Genomic DNA, 17540 nt, shown 5'->3' with positions numbered 1-17540 from the left:
CCTAGAACTTAGAATTACTTAAACCTACCTAACCTAAAGACATCACACAACACCCAGTCATCACGAGGCTACTATGTTATTTGCAAAATGTCATATAGAGGACCATCAGTATCGACGCTTTCGGAATGTGCTAAGAGTGCCTTCGCGTTGTGGGAGAAGGAAGAGAAGGAAATTATCGAAGTTTACATGTATCTGTTGATGGGAAAAATCAGTTGACTCATTTCTGGAGTGGTGGAATTCACGAACAGCAACTTTTCCCACACTCTCGCAACTGGCATGAGAAGTTCTAGGTATAGCCGCCTCTAGTGAGAGGGTATGTAGTAAAGTCTATTTTGTCATTACAGTATCTACGCAAAATGTAAATGACCTGCACTGCAGTACCATTGTAAGTTGAAGATACTTTAACGTAACATCGTATTTTCGATATCATAAAACTCTGACCGGTGAGTACACTAAACAGATTCCGAACGATGTAGGTTGGAGTAGGAACTGGGAGAAGAAGATGCTTGCACAGGATAGAGGAGCTTTGAGAGCTGCATGAAACCAGTCTCTGGACTGAAGACCACAACAACGACAACAAATCTCTAACCACTTAATTGCTTGTTTCGGTAATAAATTCATCGATAATGACGTAGTGTTACGACATGAAGAATATTTCTTTATTTACCTGAAGGAAGGAACTTTTCAGTAAACTTCAAAAGTATTTGTTGTCGGCAGTTTTGTGCTTTTTTATTATTTTACTTTTAATTGTAACAAATGAATTTGCCCCCAACAGATAATTTTCTGTCTGTATCGTACAACTGGGATGTCTTGTAGATATTTTTGTACGTATCTAAGACCACTGGTTCCTAAACGTTTTTGACCTGTGATTCCCTATCACAAAACTCTGATATGTGAGAATCCCTGTCTCTTAAAAAAAAAAGTACTTTGCATTACATGCAAGTAATTGAGCTCCAAGCTAATAGTTTAATAACCCTAATGCTTTTACAGGGTTTATATAATAACTGCAAGACATCGAACGGCTTGGTGAAGGCTTTCACACAACCTTTAGGTCTTGTATGCAATATATAAGTATTTTACTATTCCTGTTAACATACAAGTTTTCATTATAGAATTTGCTGGCTAACCCCTTTCTTGGAATTCTAGAATTCATTGAAAAGTATCCGCCTGCACGTAACTTTGTAATCAGGAGCCACAAATGTTAAAAGGAGGTCTCAAATAACTTTCAGTCAGAAGTCTATTTCTGTATATATTATTAATATATGTTCAAGAAGGAAAACCCTTATCTTAAAAATATTGGGAGGAGACAGGTAGTAAATTTGTTACCGCTTATTTGATAGCATTGGCTGCTACGCGTATAACATTAACCAGAAACTTATCGATGACAAAGATTGGTAGGATATCTGTAACTTAAAGTCACTGGATGTTTCGATAAACTGCTCGTTTTAATTTACAGTTCATATGTGTTCCTAAATCATTGTCTGTTTCAAGATATTTCGAATCTAACTGTTATTACTAGATAGAGCTGGTAGGCAATATTTGAAAGTTTTTCGAAGTCCCTGCAGATACTTATTTATGTTCTTGGCGTTTTCGTTCGAAGTAAGATGAATTTCTACTAAGATATCGTCAAGGGTACCGAAGTATACAGTGTGATTGGAATTTAAACAAATTTACTAAACCACAATGTTTTAATGAACTACTCTACACGGTCTTCCACAGTACAAATGTTTGGGTTTGTTTCCTGTAGTAATAAATCTATACCGCTGATTTTTAAGAAAATGTCTGCCAAATAAGCCACTGTCTGAAGCCAGACTCTATTTTGGGCAAGGATAGCCGGTATGAAAAAGATAAACTTCATACAAAATGAGAACAATTCACCTGCCAAATAACCACCCAATGTCTGAGTGCATCAATAACACAATTTTGAATATTTGCCGTTTCCTCGTAGAGTGTTACAAAAATTCAAGAATTATTACGACGGCCTTCAATAAAATTAACTATTTTTACTACATCGTGAGGTACTGAATTTTTCCACATGTACATAACAAAACGTTGTTTTAACAATGACAAACAACAGAGGAGATTTAAAAAATGGTTCAAATGGCTCTGAGCACTATGGGACTTAACTTCTGAGGTCATGAGTCCCCTAGAACGTAGAACTACTTAAACGTAACTGCCCGAGGCAGGATTCGAACTTGCGACCGTAGCGGTCGCGCGGATCCAGACTGTAGCGCCTGGAACCTCCTGGCCACCCCGGCCGGCTGGAGAATTAAAGAATCATCTTACTATTCAATATTGCAGCCTTCAGTTATTTTGATGTACTACTGGAGTTAAATAAAGTATCGGTAAATACTGAGTGAAGTAAAAAATCGTGTTGCTCACGGGCCACGGAGATTTCGACTCGTGCTGTCTACAGCGTCATGCATGGCGGTTTCCTGGCATTAGCAGTAACCGAGCCACACGGGCGGCCGGAAGGGCTCGGGCTGTGGCGGGCCACCGCAGTGCACGGCGGCCCTCGGTGTGGCTCCACCAACTGTCAGGGCAACGGGAGTGGAGGCTTGCCCGGTAGTTATGGTTCGAATGGCTCTAAGCACAATGGGACTTAGCATCTGAGGTCATCAGTCCCCTAGACTTAGATCTACTTAAACCTAACTAACCTAAGGAGATCACACACATCCAAGCCCGAGGCAGGATTCGAACCTTGGACCGTAGCGGTAGCGCGGTTCCAGACTGTATCGCCTACAACCACTCGGCCACTTCCTTCGCCTGGTAGTTCTGGCTACGGTTCCGGGCGGATCGCGCAGGTCCGGTGCACGCCTCCCATCGCCGATACTCCCTACGTCTCTCTCCTTATCGATGGAGTGGTGGGACATGAGAATGAAGGTATTTATTGTATGCATTAGCAACTGAACATCGTCTTTCAGTTATCAATCACATGAGAGCAAACAAAATTCTTTTACCACCAGCGTTTAAATAGATCTATCGATCGATCATCTTCACGTCTATTAAATATAAAGGCATTGCAATGCATTCATATCTATGCGTCTGAGGCAAGGCCGAATCATCAACTGAAGCGGCAACTGAAATGTTTTCTACAACTCCTGTATATAGTTGCGTGCTGGTGCTATGGGCTCATTCGTACGGTACTTTACTTGAGCACACGTATGTAAAACATGAACGCCAAGATCCTCGTTTAATGCCACTCTGCGCTTGTTGACTTCGCTCGTAAGTCAACCCCACAAACACAAATATAATGTAGTAAGACAGCGTGACCTCGGTAGCCAAGATATTGTTTAGCGGCGACTGATCGAGCGCCCAAGACATGTTTCAGAAAAAGAATGTCAGTGGCGGTAAGGACGCGAGAGTGAAGTGAGCATTAAAATGGTCATTAAAGGCAATACTTCGTAGTACATTATCCCTTTAATTGTATTCGCAAGGGAGTTGTGTGTAACGTTCTTATATAAAAGCTCGAAAAGTATTTTCCTTATTTACTTCAGATTTTTAAATGATACTCTAATCAACATTAACATGCACGTAAGATATATACATATTATATATGACAATGTACAGGTTTTTTTGTTAAAACCAACTGCTAAAAAGGAAATGATGTGTTGTGCCTAAATATCTGTGGTTTCGTTTATAACTAGGATAGAAGCAATGTAAAATATTAGACAAATTGTTTCTTCAGTATATTGTATTCTTTCTCCTTATGTATAACGTGAAACATGAAGTGGATACACAACCATGTGCTGTTTAGATTTCCTTCTCGCCCTCGGTTCTAAGCAAACAGAGGACAGAAGAGGACATGGACAGGGGCATGAGCAAACGTTTGTAGGAAGGGGAAAGGAGGAGATGGACAGAAACAAGGGGAACTAGGAAATGAGGAGTGAGAGGACGAAGGAGAAGATAGAAAGAGACGGGACTTAGAAGGAGATACACAGTGACATGGAGGGATGGGGGGAGGAATAGGAAGTGGACAAAGAAAGAAGAGCAGTGATTTAAGCGGTATATCCAGTTCCCATACTTATTTAGAAACGATGAAGCGGTGTTGTGCTCGCTGGTAAATGTATATTCTCAATCATCCCCCCACACAGAACACTCAACGTTTAATCTAACCACATTTTTACCTAGCACATGTTCTCGAGCTGTTTAGTGAAAGAACTGTGTCCCCTTTTAATGAATGTCGCCGTCCTTTTTAATGTATTTAAATTCCTATGTTATACTTTTATCTTCACGTATCCGACTTTCTGCTTCCTTTTTAAAAATTAAAACGAAGAAAACAATATGTTACTTTTGTAAACAGCATCATATAATCATTTCTTCAGGATCTTTTCTTATTTGGCATCTATATTGTTTGTACTGTCTTCATTCACATTTTGTGACAGCTCTTTTTGAAGAGTGGGTTATTTGATAGGTGGTAGCCCATATGGTGCGTGAGGATCAAATTACTCTAAAGAAATAAACGACTTTCTGGTACCTACAGTACTTGGTAAAATGGTGTAAAAATGAAAAACCGATATTTTCCATCGAAATATCGAATTACAGAAATGTAATTTAAGTTAACTGCAGTTTTCTATCAATATAGTTGTCGTTATACTCTTAGATACGACTTACCAAATTTATTGCCTTATACCTCCAAGGTTAACTTGCTCAATAAAATTCTTCGAAGGGAATATTATGCCACAGATAAATTACATGGTTGTCTATCGTTGTTGTCAAGTAAATCACTTACAAAATCACAACAGTGAGAGTTGCTCTTACGAAACTTTAATTGCCTGTGTTCTGTACAGTAAATGCTCCAAGTTATTTACGTCAGTACTTTTCGAAAGCATTCAGTAAGCTTTACGATAATTAATGGAAACTAGATTCTGCATGTTTACGTCTTTGTTAGTTGTTTTTAACATATGGTTGTTTTGGAAGTTTTATTCAAAGGTGCAGATCAACAAATTTGCGATTTCAGATTAAAGTCTTCCTCACCGACTTTCTATCTGTTTACAATGTTCTTGATCGTCGATGCGCTGGCCGACATTGTCACTCGGCATCTTGAATGTCATTAGGTGAAAAATTACACTTTGGCTAGGGTTAAAACTGAAAATTTGTCGCAAAGAATCACAGTACGGGATGTGTTTTCTGTATGTACAAGGATGACCTAAGTATTGAAATACACAGACAGAGGAATCTCATAATTTGTATCTGCGGATTTATTTCACAAAAGAACTCTACATTATGAAACAACACCCTGAAAATAGTTTCACAGTTATTGGTGTTCTCAATGGCTCATCATCCCAACCAAGATGACTATGTTTGTATTTTATGTCAGCACCGACTTCCACTAAGGACAACACAATACTTAGTATCTCTATCATTGGTCTCTTGAATAGGCAAGTACGTCATTCAATTCCAACTACTGCACTATTAAAAAATCGACTACAAAAGGAGAAAGGCACAAATGTGACTACCGTTCCCCCTTTAAGTCAGGTCTCGTTGAACATTCTGGCTTCAGCTCTCTGTATTTCTGTTTCAGATACATGTCGGATTATACATTTAACTTTTTATTTCCATCGGGCGTGGTTGAATAATACAAATATGTTTTAAATTTCGTAAAGCATTAATTCGATTGTAATTCACACAAGTATTTTCTTCTAGAGTATTTTCACTTTCCTTACGCACAGACGCTTCTGCCAGGAAATATTTAAGTAAAATTTCCTGCGTAATGTCGAAAAACATATAGTAGCAAGTGCCGTAAACTTTCGGTGGTTTTTTGCAATGCAAAAATGTTCTTAAAGCCAAACACAAAATTTGTAAGACGGCCTTAAGACCAGTGCTATTTCGTGGCAGATATCCGCATGCTACAATAGGCGGTAGGTGTAACACTGAAAGACATTGTGCGCAACGAATTCATAAGAGGTAGTTATTAGGTCATCCAATCCTGGCTGAGATGGTGCTGTGCTAATCTGATCAGCATGCCCCGAAGAAGTGAGCTTCCGTGGTTATGAAGAGGAGAGGGAGGGAAAGACCTCTAACGTGATGGTTGACGAATTTACACAGTGACGTGAAGAAACTAAGGCTTAGTGAATATGATAACTGCGAATGGGATGGATGGTGCTGCATGACTTGGAAAGCCGACAACGAGTAAGAGGAAAAGGCGAGGACGAAGAAAAAAAGATTCTGTGTCCAGTCGCATTTTGCGAATCATTTGAGAACTAACTTGTATTGTAAGAACAAAGTTACTTACGATAATACTTAGTGAAATGTGTTTAGGACTAGCATATTCCCAAGGATGAATTTGTTATTTAATCATTGTTATGAGGATTCATTGTAACACTCGGAGAACAAAGAACTGCTAAGCGTCATCTGCAATAACACTGGACGTCAGTGAAAAGTGTATTACACTGTCTTCCTAATTCACGGCCCGAAGTAGTACGCATTCTGGGTGTCTCATGCAATCAGGTCCTGAAATCTCAGTGGACTCGGTTGTAGTTCGCGGTTAAGCCGCCTGCGGTTGCGTTGTACACAGCACAATAACAATTTCACCCCTATTACTAAATGGAATAACAGAAAGGAGCACAAGGCACATACGATAATGCCTTGGATATATACAGGGATCTGGAAGAGTGTGCATGGTTATCAACTTCAGGTAGCTTTCATGTTGTCATGGCTGGCCACGACGCGTTTACGCCTCTTCTTCAGGTGGTGACGTCGACGCTGTCCGGCAGCAGTAATGTTGTGGCCTCATGTTCCTCCATTAAGCGTGAGGCACCGGGTGATTCCACCACTGCCTCTGGCACCGTTGTCGATGTGTCATCCGGGTTCTGTGCGGGTATATCCCTGAAGGAAAATTCAAAACACAATCTGACAATAACTTTTAGAGCACATACTGGATCTACTTTTTTGGCAATAGGTGCGTAATGTGGTGTAAGAATGATGGGGAACCCGAACGTTTGTTGCTGATGTTAGATGTCGTTTAACACGTTTTGGTGTAGCAGGGCCTATAATCTGGCCACTAAGATCATTATAAACCGTATAATTTAGAGGCTTAAGTAATGTTGTGTCTTTCGCAAGGTGGGCCTTGGATGAAATACACTGAGATGACAAAAGTCACGGGTTAGTGATATGCACGCATACAGATGGCTGTGGTATCGCGTACACGTAGTGTAAAATGACACCGAACTGTCGGACCTGTCAGTTGTATGCAGGTGACACGTGGAAACGTTTCTTGAGTGATTATGGAAGCACGTCGGTCATTTGCTATGGAGCAGACGACGGATTCGAGTTCCTTTGCTGAAAAGCACGACGTCGCCTGCATCGACTCTCTTGGGCTCATGACCGTATCAGTATCATCCACAACGACCGGAAAACCGTGACCTGGTCAGATGACTTCCCATTTCAGTTGGTAACACCTGATGGCAGGCTTGGAGTGTGATGCGGACCCCTAGACGCCATCGGCCCAAATTGTCAACAAGATATTGTGCCAGCTGGTGGTGGCTCCATAATGGTATGGGTTGTGTTTATACAAAACCGATCACTGACCTGAACTGGTTGTGTTCGATTGCTTATAGACAATCTGCAGTCTTTTATGGATTTAATGTTCCGCAACAACGATGGAATTGTCATTGTTGACAATGACCCATTTCACCGGACCACAACTGCTCGCGATTTATTTTAAGAACGTTCTAACCAATTCAGGCGAATGATTATACCACGCAGATCACCAGTATGGTCTGCCGGAGTGGCCAAGCGGTTCTAGGCGCGAGCGCTACGGTCGCAGGTTCGAATCCTGCCTCGGGCATGGATGTGTGTGATGTCCTTAGGTTAGTTACGTTTAAGTAGTTATAGGGGAATGATGACCACTGCAGTTGAGTCCCATAGTGCTCAGTGCCATTTGAACCATTTTGAATCACCAGTATGAATTCCATCGAACATTTATGGGACAAAATTGACAGGTCAATGAAGTCCACAAAATCCGGCACCCACAACACTTCCGCTATTGTAGACGGCTATAGAGGCAGCACGTCGCAGTGTTACTGCAGCGGATTTCCAGCGACACGATATTAGAAGGTATCCCAAGACTTATGTCACCTGAGTGTATAAACTGTATTAGATTGAGACTAAATCGAAAAGTTTATATTTCAAAGAAATCTGTAGCAACTAAGACGACATTTCGTACTGAACTAAGACGCTGTATGTAACCACGCATTCGGAATTACTTCGCTAACGGCTCCTTTGCAGACCAGTCTTTACTGGGACATTCACGCATCTATTATTATATACTTCCACTGTGTCACTTTTCACTACTAATCATGACGTGTCATATACACTAAAAGCAAAACTGGTAAGATACACCATTCGTTGAACTGTCTGCATACCACTTCTGTTGTTGTTGTTGTGGTCTTCAGTCCTGAGACTGGTTTGATGCAGCTCTAGATGCTACTCTATCCTGTGCAAGCTTCTTCATCTCCCAGTACTTACTGCAACCTACGTCCTTCTGAATCTGCTTAGTGTATTCATCTCTTGGTCTCCCTCTATAATTTTTACCCTCCACACTCCCTCCAATGCTAAATTTGTGATCCCTTGATGCCTCAGAACATGTCCTACCAACCGGTCCCTTCTTCTTGTTCAGTTGTGCCACAAACTCCTCTTCTCCCCAATTCTATTCAATACCTCTTCATTAGTTATGTGATCTACCCATCCAATCTTCAGCTTTCTTCTATAGCACCACATTTCGAAAGCTTCTATTCTCTTCTTGTCTAACCTATTTATCGTCCATGTTTCACTTCCATACATGGCTACACTCCATACAAATATTTTCAGAAACGACTTCCTGACACTTAAATCTATACTCGATGTTAACAAATTTCTCTTCTTCAGAAACGCTTTTCTTGCCGTTGCCAGTCTACATTTTATATCCTCTCAACTTCGACCATCATCAGTTTTTTTGCTCCCCAAATAGCAAAACTCCTTTACTACTTTAAGAGTTTCATTTCCTAATCTAATTCCCTCAGCATCACCAGACTTAATTCGACTACATTCTATTATCCTCGTTTTGCTTTTGTTGATGTTCATCTTGTATCCTTTGCTGTCTGTGACAGAATTACAATGTCATCAGCGAACCTCAAAGTTTTTATTCCTTCTCCATGGATTTTAATGCCTACTCCGAATTTTTCTTTTGCTTCCTTTACTGCTTGCTCAATATACAGATTGAATAACATCGGGGAGAGGCTACAACCCTCTCTCACTCCCTTCCCAACCGCTGCTTCCCTTTCATCTCCCTCGACTCTTATCACTGTCATCTGGTTTCTGTACAAATTGTAAATAGCTTTTCGCTCCCTGTATTTTACCCCTGCCACCCTTAGAATTTGAAAGAGAGTATTCCAGTCAACATTGTCAAAAGCTTTCTCTAAGTCTACAAATGCTATAAACGTAGGTTTGCCTTTCCTTAATCTTTCTTCTGAGATAAGTCGTAAGGTCAGTATTGCCTCACGTGTTCCAATATTTCTACGGAATCCAAACTGACCTTCCCCAAGGTTAGCTTCTGCTAGTTTTTCCATTCGTCTGTAAAGCATTCGCGTTAGTATTTTGCAGCTGTGGCTTATTGAACTGATTATTCGGTAATTTTCACATCACCTGCTTTCTTTGGGATTGGAATTATTATATTCTTCTTGATGTCTGGTGGTATTTCGCCTGTCTCGTACATCTTGCTCACCAGATGGCAGAGTTTTGTCAGGACTGGCTCTCCCAAGGCTGTCAGTAGTTCTAATGGAATGTTGTCTACTCCCGGGGCCTTGTTTCGACTCAGGTCTTTCAGTGCTCTGTCACGCAGTATCGTATCTCCAATTTCGTCTTCATCTACACTCTCTCCCATTACCAGAATATTGTCCTCAAGTATATCGCGCTTGTATAGACCCTCTATATACTCCTTCCACCTTTCTGCATTCCCTTCTTTGCTTAGAACTTTCCATCTGAGCTCTTGATATTCATACTAGTGGCTCTCTTTTCTCCAAAGGTCTCTTTAATTTTCCTGTAGGCAGTATCTATCTTACCCCTAGTGAGATAAGCCTCTACATCCTTACATTTGTCCTCTAGCCATCCCTGCTTAGCCAGTTTGCACTTCCTGTCGATCTAATTTTTGAGACGTTTGTATTTCTTTTTGCCTGTTTCAATTACTGCATTTTTATATTTTCTCATATCATCAGTTAAATTCAATATTTCTTCTGTTACCCAAGGATTTCTAATAGCCCTCGTCTTTTTACCTACTTTATCCTCTGCTGCCTTCACTACTTTATCCCTCAGAGCTACCCATTCTCTTTCTACTGTAGTTCTTTCCCCCATTTGTGACAATTGTTCCCTTATGCTCTCCCTGAAACTCTGTGCAACCTCTGGTTTCATCAGTTTGTCCAGATCCCATCTCCTTAAATTCCCACCTTTTTGCTGTTTCTTCAGTTTTAATCTACAGCTCATAACCAATAGATTATGGTCAGAGTCCACACCTGCCCCTGGAAATGTCTTACAATTTAAAACCTGGTTCCTAAATCTCTGTCTTACCATTATATAATCTATCTGATACCTTCTAGTATTTCCAGGATTCTTCCATGTGAACAACCTTCTTTTATGATTCTTGAACCAAGTGTTAGCTATGATTAGGTTATGCTCTGTGCTAAATTCTACCAGACGGCTTCTTCTTTCATTTCTTTCCCCCAATCCATATTCACCTACTATGTTTCCTTCTCTCCCTTTTCCTACTCTCGAATTCCAGTCACCCATGACTATTAAATTTTCGTATCCCTTCACTACCTGAGTAATTTCTTTTATCTCATCACACATTTCTTCAATTTCTTCACCATCTGCAGAGCTAGTTGGCATATAAACTTGCACTATTGTAGTAGGTGTGGCCTTCGTGTCTATCTTGGCCACAATAATGCGTTCACTATGCTGTTTGTAGTAGCTTACCCGCACTCCTATTTTCCTATTCATTATTAAAGCTACTCCTGCTTTACCTCTAATTGATTTCGTATTTACAACCCTGCATTCACCTGACCAAAAGTCTTGTTCCTCCTGCCACCGAACTTCACTGATTTCTAGTATATCTAACTTTAACCTATCCATTTCCCTTTTTAAGTTTTCTAACCTACCTGCCCGATTAAGGGATGTGACATTCCACGCTCCGATCCGCAGAACGCCAGTTTTCTTTTTCCTGATAACGACGTCCTCCTGAGTAGTCCCCGCGTGGAGATCCGACTGGGGGACTATTTTACCTCCGGAATATTTTACCCAAGAGGATGCCATCATCATTTAATCATATAGTAAAGCTTCATGCCCTCGGAACAAATTACGGCTGTAGTTTCCCCTTGCGTGCAGCCTTTCGCAGTACCAGCACAGTAAAGCTGTTTTGGTTAATGTTACAAGGCCAGATAAGTCAATCATCCAGACTGTTGCCCCTGCAACTACTGAAAAGGCTGCTGCCCCTCTTCAGGAACCACACGTTTGTCTGGCCTCTCAACAGATATCCCTCCGCTGTGGTTGCACCTACGGTACGCCCATCTGTATCGCAGAGGCACGCAAGCCTCCCCACCAACGGCAAGGTCCATGGTTCATGGGGGGCGGGGGGGGGGGGGGGGGAACACTTCTGTTACAGATGATTAATTGGGGAGAAGTGTATGTAATATGCCAATACGATGAACCATAGTTAGTTATTCCAAGATTTATCTCAATTTTCCTTTAATAAATCTCGAAATTTTTCCGGACATATCCTTTTCGAGTGTGATCTTTCTCCATTTCTAATGATCTGGATGTTGACGCAATGTTTAAGTCCAGTCTTCCTCTGTTTCGTGCACACTCAGTTTAAAAACAGGCAGGACGGTCGAAAAGTGTCGTATAATGGATGATGAATCCATTGTAACAGTTTTCCATGGCCATTTAGGGAAATTACGCAATTGAGAGTGCTATAGGGCTTCTAGCATACAGTTCGATTTCCCGCAGCATCTCGGAGCTGCAGGTGCCACCCTACAGTGGTTTGACGTAACGAAAGTGGTGGATGGTTGGATATTATAAAATTAAAGATGTTGGAGGAGATGGCGAAAAATTTAAAAAAATACGGATGCTGGGTTACAGTAAATTTAAAAATGAAAGCTGGCGATAGTTTGAAATTTAAAAATTAAAAATGGAGAAAAAATATAAAAGGCAATCCAAGACGTGGGAAGTTTCCCAGTTGTGATTTGTCACACATCACCTCCACCCCCATTTTCTTCATTCAGAACCTTGTATTTTACAGACCATTAAGATGAAACAGCAAATCACAATAAAGCCATCTCGGTGTTCAAAAGTTTCATGCTAAAAGGTTGAGACACTTTTGCTATGCTAATAATTGTAAACATTGGGGAGATGGTTAACATATTTTGCATATTTTCGTTCACTTATAACTCATCACCAAGGAAGAAAGTATTCATTGTACGAAAAAAATAATTTATCAGAAATTTGTTTTGCAGTTCACACTCACACATATTGCTGACATGTCTCTAAGTAGCTGCGAATATTAACCACAGCCCCCTACTTCATTTATATCCCTATGTAATTGCTATAAACAATCCATCTAAATTTAAGAGTGAGAGAGACATTTACAATGATGGTGCACATTGACCTTCAATGAATTCAACTTCGGCACAGAATCAGGTGAAATAATAAGATATAACTTTCTTTACCAGTCTACTCACAGAAATAAGATGTTTCATAGACAGAAAATATATTTCCAAATGTAGATTTAAGAAATGTCTCATTAACAACTGCTTCTGTATCATAGATCAAAACTTGAAACGAAATAATTAGTCATTTATACATACAATACTCGTAAACGGTGAAGACGAACATTGCGTTCTATGTTTGTTCAGTTGGTACGTTACACATCAGAGCATTTATCGTGAATATAGTGCACTGCGTCTATTCTAGTATATCCTAGATATCTGTGAAGAAAGCCTAGCCCTTTCTTACGTGTGTGATCTGTAGATGCCTATGGAGAAAGTTTCTAGAACCAACTTTAAGTAGTGAGTCTAGGGCAATGTTGCAGCCTCCTACATATCGCTCCAATAGTGGTCGCCAAGACAAGGTTAGACTAATACCAGTAAGCACAGATACATTTAATAATTCCTTCTCCCCATGATTCCTATGTTAATGGAATGGCAGAAAGTCATAATAATTGGTAGAATGGGACGTACTCTCTGCCATGTATTTCCCAATGGTTTTGCAGAATATAGACATACTGGGCGTCCCAGAAATGTAACGACACGCTTCGCGGAGTTGTAGTGGTTGTCTTGTGGGACAAATCGAGAATAGGAATCAGTCTCCAGAAACATTACCCAACGACGCTACAGAGCTTTGAAGTAACAGGCGTCTTAAGCTGCTACTAGATCACCCTTTCGGCAGCAAACGAACTATAGACAGAAGGTCTCGCAGTTTTGTTGTTTGTTATTCAGTGATCACAACTGATTACCGCAATCGCCAGTGGAGAGGATGGAGAAAGCTGCTGCGTCGAAAGGCCTTGTTTTCTATGAGTGGGATGCCCTGTCGCCCTGATGGATTACGGTTCCGGACATGGGTTGGTATCCGTAGTTTATTTTTCTCCTGGAACCCTCTAAAACGTCCAATGTTCGTCGGTATGCAGGGGGAAAATAAAATGCAGATAGAAACGTGTTCAAATCATGTAGCAGAGCTTACATTCATAGGGGACAAGGTCTGTCAGCAGTTGTCAGCAGTTGTCTCATTCTTCTCCGCTGGCGATAGTAGCAATCAGTCACGATCACTAAATAATGAACAGAATTGCCTGACGTCCCACCTATAGTCCGTCAGCGTATAAAGCTAAGTTTGCTGCCGAAGAAGTGGCCTGATGGCAGGATCCGGTGCCTGGAACTTCGACACTCTGTAGTGTCGTTGGATGACGTTTCCGGACACGGGTTTTTACCCCGATTTGTTCCTCAAAGTAGTCTCGACAAACGCCAAGAAGTTGTTCGCCAAATTTCTGGGACGCCCTGTTGATGTAGATCCACACTACGATCACTTGATGTCGTTATCAGGGCGAAAAGGTTTTCGATACGATGCTACAGATGTATACCAAATTCAGTTTGTCACCAGTGTACATGGCTAAGGTGTTATACGATAGCGAATATTGTCCTTTAAACATCTTACAAACTCGTTGAGTTCCTACACTTTACAAGGATTCTGCCGAATCGCTAAAATAGACAAATGTGTTTTCGTCAACAATTGCTGCTGAAAGTAATGACGCTATCTAGGACTGAAAAAACGAAATAGCTAAGCACTTCCCCTGTGCCCGAGGGTAAACTTTCACACAGAACACATGGCGGCACTTTGGATACACGGCTTCCTTGAATGAACTTCAGGTCTGGGTCACTGACAGGTGGTGTCATGGGGATTCTCACATCGAAACCTCATATGTCAACTGGCCACCTAGGAAGACATCAGAAAAACGAACGGTTTCATCAACCAAAGGGCGCTGATCTGTTTCTTGGAGTTCTGGAAACAAAAGAAAAAATTACTCTTCAGCCATTTACGGCACTATTATGTATTGCACATTAATAGCGCTACCTTTGTAGAATGAAATTGTCCTTTACCTGATTCTCCTCTGACGTTATACTTACCTAGTGAACGCCAGACGTGTTCATTAAATGCAAAGTCATTTCATATCAAAGAAATAATCCGCATCTCCCCGCAGAAAATAACAGTGCGTTTCATCTTAAGAATTTGTAAAAAATTAACTGATATTAATGGAAGATGGTACATACTTTCATAGCGTCAGTTGATATACTGTAATACCTTTACCCGGAAATTGTACTGTGCAAAAAATTGCTGTAAATGTAGACTATTACTACTGGTCTTCGTTTACTCGCGTTCTAGCTATGGGGTCACTGAGAGTCCTTATTTCAAGCGACAGCGAGAAGTGATGAGGATAAACTTTAGGAATGGATTGAGGATATGAACTTCGTGTATTATGTGATAATATCTGTAGTGCTGTATTTTAGGCTTGTATTTCTAGCTAGTAAAGCAAACGCTCCTCGTCGTATGTTTATAGTTATTACTCACCTTGATGTGAGCATAATATCTCAACGTTTGTAGTCGCATTTCAGACGTACTCGTATGTTGTCATGTATGAAGCCGTGTGAGAGAGATAATTCATACAGTACACACAATTTAAAACTCTGATCTTATATGAAATCAGATAAACAAATGAAAATAAGATCTTCAGAGAACAACTATACTACCGGCCATTAAAATTGCTACAACACGAAGATGACGTGCTACAGACGCGAAATTTAACTGACAGGAAGAAGATGCTGTGATATGCAAATGATTAGCTGGTAGGTAGGAGACGATGTACTGGCAGAAATAAAGCTGTGAGTACCGGGCGTGAGTCGTGCTTCGGTTGCTCAGATGGTAGAGCACTTGCCCGCGAAAGGCAAAGGTCCTGAGTTCGAGTCTCGGTAGGGTACACAGTTTTAATCTGCCAGGAAGTTTCATATCAGCGCACACTCCGCTGCAGAGTGAAAATCTCATTCTGGAAACATCCCCCAGGCTGTGGCTAAGCCATGTCTCCGCAATATCCTTTCTTTCAGGAGTGCTAGTTCAGCAAGGTTCGCAGGAGAGATTCTGTAAAGTTTGGAAGGTAGGAGACGAGGTACTGGCAGAAGTAAAGCTGTGAGTACCGGGCGTGAGTCGTGCTTCGGTGACTCAGATGGTAGAGCACTTGCCAGCGAAAGGCAAAGGTCCCGAGTTCGAGTCTCGGTCGGGCACACAGTTTTAATCTGCCAGGAAGTTTCAAATGATTAGCTTTTCTGAGCATTCACACAAGGTTGGCGCCGGTGGCGACACCTACAACGTGCTGACATGAGGAAAGCTTCCAACCGATTTCTCATACACAAACATCAGATGATCGGCGTTGCCTGCTGGAACGTTGTTGTGATGCCTCGTGTAAGGTTGGGAAATGCGTACCATCACGTTTCCGACTTTGATAAAGATCGGGTTGTAGACTATCGCGATTGCGGTTTACCGTATCGCGACACTGCTGCTCGCGTTGGTCGAGATCCAATGACTGTTAGCACAATATGGAATAAGTGGGTTTAGGGCGGTAATACGGAACGCCCTGCTGGATCCCAACGGCCTAGGATCACTATCACTAGTCGAGATGACAGGCATCTTATCCACACGGCTGTAGCGGATCGTGCAGCCACGTCTCGATCCTCGAGTCAACAGATGCTGACGTTTGCAAGACAACAACCATCTGCACGAACAGTTCGACGACGTTTGCAGCAGCATGGACTATCAGCGCGGAGACCATTGCTGCGGCTACCCACGACGCTGCATCACAGACAGGAGCGCCTGCGATGGTGTGCTGAACGACAAACCTGGGTGCATGAATGCAAAACGTAATTTTTTCAGATGAATCCAGGTTATGTTTACAGCATCTTGGTGTTTGGTGATACCGCGGTGAACGCACATTGGAAGCGTGGGTTCGTCATCGCCTCACTGGCTTATCACCCGGCTTGATGGTATGGGGTGTCATTGGTTACACGTCTCGGTCACCTCTTGTTCGCATTGACGGCGTTTTGAACAGTGGACGTTACATTTCTGGTGTGTTACGACCCGTGGCTCTACCCTTCATTCGATCCCTGCGAAACCCTACATTTCAGCAGGATAACGCACGACCGCATATAGCAGGTCCTGTACGGGCCTCTCTGGATACAGAAAATGTTCGACTGTTGCCCTGTCCAGCATTCTCCAGATCTCTCACCAATTGAAAACGTCTGGTCAATGGCGGCCGAGCAACTGGCACATCACAATACGCCAGTTACTGCTCCTGATGAATTGTGGTATCGTGTTGAAGTTGCGTACGCGGCTGTACCTGTACACGCCATCCGAGATCTGTTTGACTCAATGCACAGGCGTATCAAGGCCGTTATTACGGCCAGAGGTGGTTGTCCTGGGTACTGATTTCTCAGGATCTATGCACCCAAATTGCGTGAAAATGTAATCACATGTCTATTCTAGTGTAATATATTTGTCCAGTCAATACCAGTTTATCATCTGCATTTCTTCTTGGTGTAGCAATTTTAATTTTAATGGCCAGTTGTGTAGGTCAGCCATGAATTAATGAATGAACTAAAAGTTTCCATATGGTTTAAAATAAGTCAAATGACCTGAGAAGAGTATATTAAAAAAAGGAGTTTTGTTTTATATTTCATTAAGATCTATGGAATCTCCTGAGCATTTTGATATGTAAGTGGCAGTAAAGAAAAGATGGATGTTAACTAGCAAGTACTCTGTGGACCCGCTCGCATGTACGCTGAAGAAGTTTCGCTGGGGAGCTCTTGCACATCCTATGTACAGTCCCTATCTCTCACCATGCGATATTGATGTTTTTGGAGCCCTGCCGATTTGCTTCGGGCGAAGATATACACGCCTTGACACAGTCATTGTTCCATGGGCAACCGCAAACATGTTTCCATGAAGGCACTGACCGTGTTTTCTCATAGTTGGTTAAT

This window comes from Schistocerca gregaria, chromosome X, assembly GCF_023897955.1.
Source record: "Schistocerca gregaria isolate iqSchGreg1 chromosome X, iqSchGreg1.2, whole genome shotgun sequence".
Lineage (NCBI taxonomy): Eukaryota > Metazoa > Arthropoda > Insecta > Orthoptera > Acrididae > Schistocerca > Schistocerca gregaria.
Note: the sequence above shows the minus strand (reverse complement) of the source record.